Source organism: Morone saxatilis, unplaced genomic scaffold (assembly GCF_004916995.1).
Source record: "Morone saxatilis isolate NCDOM2014 unplaced genomic scaffold, NCSU_SB_2.0 Contig23, whole genome shotgun sequence".
Taxonomy (NCBI): domain Eukaryota; kingdom Metazoa; phylum Chordata; class Actinopteri; family Moronidae; genus Morone; species Morone saxatilis.
The window spans coordinates 24289518-24296551 of record NW_023339796.1 but is presented as its reverse complement, the minus strand read 5'-3'; positions in this window follow the sequence as shown (position 1 = coordinate 24296551).

Below are 7034 nucleotides of genomic sequence, written 5' to 3'. Positions count from 1 at the left end.
ATTTTAACTTGAGAATACTTGATATTCCCCCAAACCCAAAGATTAAAATGTGTTATTTAAAAAGTCTGCCACAAGTCAATTAATTTCCCTAAATAAATATTCCCTAAGTTAAATGCTATTCATCCCCACCAAGTCGACGCTTGAACCAGTCGGACAGCATCCAAACAAGTTGCAGGAGAGAACCTCAAAGAACTAACATTACATTACTGAGCAGCAGTTGGAAAAAAATATAATAATAAAATTATACCCATGTTTTGTTTTGTTCATTCTGTTGCTGCTGCCAACATAACCCTGACCAAACTGTCTATAGTCAAGTTGCATTGTGGGTAAGGAAGGCACTGGGTTTTGACAAGGAAGAAGAATGTGTGGAATAAAAAAGTTGATATCTTTGGCTCTGCTGCCTTGATTTGGAAGCTTTTTTACTGTCTATTTTGAGTCTGACAGTGTTACAGGAGTGCTTGTGGGTCTCCAAGCAGGTCTTCCCAGCGGAACAGATCTGTATGGCTAACTGCCCATCTACATGTATTAAAAGACAATAAATTGGCAACATGACCTCAGGACAGCAGCTTTCAATAAATTTCAGCCTCTGATCAGTTCCTCAGTTTAGCAGGCCGAGACTTCCATAAACAGTGTCCCTGTGCTCAGTGCATGTTTCCTAACCATCAAGAGCGCAATGTCCAATGGAGATGGGAGGGCTTGTCTTCCTCACTTTTGTTGTTTAAGGTTTCTTTTCCTGCTGATATCTCTCTAAACATTGTTCTCTCACTGTCTTTTCAACTTAGTCATCTCATAGTCATAATCTGTCTGAGCCTAACAAGCAGCAGGGTAGTGTATATATTCACTGTGTTTTCAGCACTGGTATTAACAGGACTAATAATTACTGCAAACACAACCAGTTAGTTGCAGTGTTAAAATAATAATTTCTCGTTGGTAGCTAAATTACTTGAGATTTGAATCTTATTTAAAAAGGTAGCATGCATTTTATTCTGCCCAGATTCCTCCTGCTTTTCAATGTGCTAATGCAATACATCATGTATTTCTTTACAACAATGTTCACTTCAAAGTTGACAACCATAAGATTAAGACAGAAGAAAAACTAAACTGATCAAGTTACACACATTCACATATTGTACAGTATGCAAATAAAGTATACAGAAATCCATTCAAATACCTCCAGTTTCAGCTGATAAGATGTGAACCAGACTCAGAGGCAACACCAATCTCCCCCAAAAAGACCAGCTCTGTTAAAGCACATTTCAGTGAGGTTTAACATAACATTATGGATGATAATGATGCCCTTAATGCCTTCTGTGTGTCTATGAATGTGTATGTGTGTGGTGGGACAGAACCTGCTGGTTTGAAGGTATGATTTTTCTTATTTTCCCCTAATTGCCTCTTTAATGAAGTCAATTGTCATGGCACTTCATAATCAATAGCAGTTTATCAGTGATATGCTGTAAAAAAAAAAAATAAAAAAAAATCTAAATGCATATGCATATAAATGAATGTTTTTCTAAAGTAGTTCAAAATGAAAAGCCATATACTGTACAAATGTCTTTTTTTGGTGCGGAATCAATCTGGAGGACAATCAGTATAATCGGGCAGCAGACTTTAGTTATTTAATCCTCTAAGCACTACCACCATCATGTGGTCACAGGGTAGAACACCACTCTTACCACACCAACTCTCTACTGATATTTTGACTTCTCCTTGCCAATGCAGAAGACTTTCTGTTTACAGCTGTTTTAAAACTCTTATACAAGAGCAAAGTTACCATAAGATCCACATGACCACACATGATTGTGATTTGTGAAATTCCCTGAATTCATAGAAGTCAAAGAAGTCTATGTATATTTTTCTTTCAGTTGCTAAAAAGGTGTCTGTGATACAGCCTGTCACTGTATTATATCACAACACTTATTTGAAGTAAATTGGACACCAAGATAATACTAAGTTAATAGATGTCACCCTAAATTGATATAATTTATAATTTTTATGACATTTTCTTTTGTTTCATTGTGTTGCAGTTATGAATTTCTAAAGCCCCTGCAGCAGCCCCCTGGAAGCTGAAATCATCATTACACCTTAAAGGGTAGGCAGAAAGTGACAAGATTTTAAAGCTGCAGTAGGTAACCTTTATTAAAAAAATTAAATGTCATATTTCTCTATTCTGATTGGTTGTTTTTGTTCAGGCCCGGTGGATTTTTTCAAACGTCATTAGGAGCACTAGGAGGAGCCAGAGGAACCAGATTTTTTCACAGATGAGATGAAAGAGAGATGAGATGTTCCTTTATTGATCCCCCCCTAGGAGAAATTCAAGACTGACACATCAGCATAGGGAAATGTAGTGTAAAAGAGAGTAATATATTACAAAATATAATAGAAAATATAAGACTATAAATGAAAGTATATACACTACGCATACTCAAGTAGTAATGGTAGATAGATGGATAGATAGATAGATGGCAGTATGGACAGCAGTTTGTCCAGGGTCCTTCTTTCTGCTTCCTCCCCAGCAAACCACAGATAAAGAGACATGGCACCACAGACTGGTAAAAACTCTGCAGCAGTTTTTACAGATGTTGAAGGACCAGCCTCTCAGGAAGTACAGACAGCCTGCCCCTTTCCTGTGAAGGAGTGTCATATTTTTGCATGTTCCAGTTTCCCAGCTTGTGCGTCCAGCTGCAGCCCCAGATATTTATAGTCCTGACCACTCCACACGACCAGTTGAACTTTGACTTTGAAGCAGCTTTGGACTAAACTAAAACTGTACATGTGGAAATTAAATATAAATAGTGCAAAAAAGTTTGCGTTGTTAGGTTTGGAGTTTAACCAGTCTTAGGTCAACGGGGGGTTGGAGTACTGTGTGCTGTGCGTTGTGGGTCCTGATTGGGCTGATGGACAAAGAGGCCTCAAACAAGCTTTGAGGCTCGGGGCTGGGTCAGTCTGTAGCTGAAAGTGCTCCTGAGCTGCCTCAGCTCAGTGTAGAGAGGATGAGAGGGGTTGTCCATGATGGCTTTCAGCTTCCCCTTCATTCTCTTCTCAGGCACACAAACTATCTGAGACATGTACTTCTGTCTGTCTCTGTCTGTGAAAGTTTCAGCAATTATGACAAAATGTTATTTTTTATAAAAGTTAGTTACCTACTGTAGCCAGGTGTTGACACCTTTTGTTGTGAAAAAGGTCTGGATTTCTGGATGTGTTGGATGAGAGACTGACCAACAGACAGTGCCATCTTAGGGAAGAACATTTTTTAAAATATTGGGCTTATCACTGCCCTAAACAATTCTGTATATTTTCTTTTCCCCCTAATTATATTCAGGGGTGAAGCTCTTCTGCTCTGGTCCTGGCTGTCAGAGAGATTGAGGGGAAATCCAGACCTTTTACACAGCAGCCATTTTGACATGAAGTAGTAGGTGTTACCAATGATACTAATTAAGTAGTAGTAGTTCCATTCCATTCAGGTGATACAAAGTTTTAAGTTATTTTAAGAAGCCCAAAAGATTTGGGACTGGAGCCCCAGAAGCCACCCCCTGCTCTGTCCCATTTATAATTTATATAATTTTACTTAAATACATTTACTTGACTTACCCTTTTCATTGTGTTTCTAAATGTTCTTATGTATTAATTTGCTGTAATAGAAGGGTGAAAGGCACTGTAAAAATAAACCTACCTTGCCTTGATGTTCCAATTCACTTGCACTGTAAACCCAGATAAGTAAATTTAACTAAAAAACTGATTACATCAAAAATTTTAAGGAAAACTATTTCAAACTTTCGATGTAATACATTTGAACACATTTTCTGAGTTAAAATAACTAATATTACAGTATGAAATATCTACTCCACCATGGAAACCATATAATATTCATAGCCCAAAACGGACAAACACTGGCTATAAATGGGGCCTTGCGCATTTTTTGCAGCCACCATAGTTTCTCCTACTTGTTGGAAGGCTGAGCTGTATTCAAGTTGTTGCAATTTGCAAGATGCCACTAAATCCTTCACATTGGTCCTTTAATATTATTATGTATTATTAGGTATAGGTATAAATAGGTACATCAGCCACGGAAGAAGAGTTGATAGTTAATTTTATTATGGGTTCATCAATAGTTATGGACATATAATCATCTCTTTACAATACAACATAAGATCAGAAGAGCATGACAGACCACTTCAACGGAATCTCAAAGTTAAAAAAAAAAGTCTATAAATAAGAGCTTTAATAAACCAAATACATGTTTTCAACTGAGATATAGATTCATAAGTACTAATATTGTGTCTGCATGCGTCATGAAACACCCTCAACCATTTTCTGTACAAACACAAGAGATCTGCCGCAGGTATGAGTAGAGAGTTAATATACAGAATGACTCTATGAGGCTACTAGACCGTACTGAGGAAAGGCCTGACATAGAAAACAAGGGACTCAGGAAGCACTTTATAGAGACCTCAAACACCCACAGTGCATCTTCCATTATGGCAATATATACATATGAAACGCATACAAACGTCATTACACAAGGACTCCAAGTGCGTTGGCATGCGCACACAACCCCAACCGGCACTCGCGCACACACACACACACACAGTTTGAGTAACAGACAACCATGTCTGGGAGACCCTGATTTTATAGACAAAATTTTCCCTCTTCCTGAGGAAAAAAAAAAAAGCGCACAAAGCCAGCTCTTGGTTGGAATTACATGGGTTCTGAGCAGCATTACATCCAAGGGTGTCTCAATGGAAGTCCAGGACTGCCAATTTAAAAAAATTAAATCATTGTGTAAAATTTCAATTTCCATTTGTGTGTGCATAATGTGTGATGAAATTTAAAAACTCTGTTTCATGTTCATTTTAAAATATTCATGTTTTAAATAAATAGTGCCAAAATGTGTGAATAATTGTCAAGCATAACACAAGTGCTATGACAATAAAACTGAATACAAAATAGATTTTTTCAAATTTAAAAAATAATTTGTGATTTATGTCCTTTTGGCTAATGACCATAGCAAAGACAATTCTGATACTGATAAAAACACTACTGAAGAAATAAAGGTTTGGTTTTATTATACATTGAAAAATCAATTTTTTAGGAACATTATGTTAATTGTGATGCCTGCTTACATGGAATTTGTTACAAATATTTTCAGTGCACATTGATAGAAGATAGAAATTGAAAAACATATTGAATCTTACTTTTTTAACATGATTATTGTCAGCTGATTGGTGCATTGCTCTGTTTATTATCAGTGTCTCTTATTTTCCTTTATTCATGCTTTTTATATTGTTTTTATTTACAATTATTTTATGTAATTCTTGGTTTGGGAGCACAGTGTAAGTCTGTGGCTGTCATATATTGATTTAACTAGAAATTATATTAAATGATGTTTGTGTCATAAAGAATAAAACAAACAAAGGTCTAGTTTGCGTTTCATTTTCAGGTTTTGGTGGCACAGTTTTGTCCTATTAAAAAAAGAAAAGTCCATTCACATTTTATTGAATTTTTATTACAGTCCTATTAGCCTTTTTGATTTTCCTTTTTAATTTCATATAATATATATAAATATATAATATTTTAAAATTATAAATTTATTTTTTTTAATTGCAATTTAAATACTGTCACATGCAAACAGATGGATCAAACAAAATGAAATTTCAGTTTGATGAAGATTTTCAATATTGGCATCCCTGTTCTTCCATTGTTTTCTACCTTTTTGCTGTTATGTCTCACATTTCTAACTTTTGACACCATAGCTTCAATGACTCTCCAGCAACTGTGTTGAATCTACACCTGGGAAGCCATGGGTTGATTTCTAATGTGAGTCATCATGTCTGAAGAATATTCAAGGTGAATATTGAGAAGCTTTCAGAGCCTGTAAAGATTCCCTATGTGCATATCTTCCATCTTTCCTCTGGTTCACATTCCTGTTGTTCCTGCTCTACTGTTCCTCCCAAACACACAGACAGTAAGCTTGCTACTGGAACACTGAAGAATGATTCAGTAAATGGTTCAAAGAAAAAAAAAAACTAAACTTTCAGCATCTGTATGGCCCTTTCCTCTTGATAAGAAGGGTATTTCACATTATATATGGCTCACTGTCATTGTCACTGTCATCATCATTTAAACACAGAGGTAATCAGCTCCTGTACAAAATTACATCCCCTCCCCACGCATACACACGCACAACTAATCTTTACAAAAGAAGAAAATAAATACAGAATACTTTCATCAACAACACATCATCATCATCATCATCATCCTCACAGAATAGTCTGTGACACCTACTTTTGAGTTCCAGATGGTTGGTCTGGAGAAGTGAATGGCAGTTATATAAGAGATCACAATAAATGTTGGCATAAGTAGTAGTAGTGGTATAAATGGCATTATCACAGATAAACAACATGAAGTGGCTCTAAGAAAACTGTCTTGTTTTCTTTGTCACTGTTGAAACCAGGTCTGGCCCAGCTGTGGAGCTGTAATATAGAATATGAAATCCAGATGGATTTGGAATGTCTTCTTATGGCACTTTATTACTCTTTGTCAGAAAGACCCAAAAACCGTACTGAGTGTATTCACGTCTTTGACCAAATTCAAGCCTGCTGTAGCAGACGTCTTCGTATTGAAAGTGTCCAAACGTCATAATAAGTTTGGTGTGCTTTTTATGTTTTTGTTTGTTTTGTGGGGTTTTTGCATTGAAGGGGTACTCCAGAAATTTAGGTTAGCATAAAGGCAGGGAACTCACAGGAGATATATTAAGAAAGGATGGTCAAAATTTAATCAGCAGAAGCCAGGTATCCTGACTTCTAGTGCTTAATGAGGATCAAGCTCCAAAAAAACTGAATCCTAAATTTCCAATAATGCAACTTAAGGGCGATTTTTTGTTAGACTGCCTGGTAAACATGAATATCTCTCAAACTCTGCATCCCTAGTTTGTATCATAGGCTTTCTGTTATGAACAGTTTGAAATCGCACACTAACATACTCCCTACTACATACTCAATCAGTATGCCAGCAGACTTCAAAATGAAGTATAT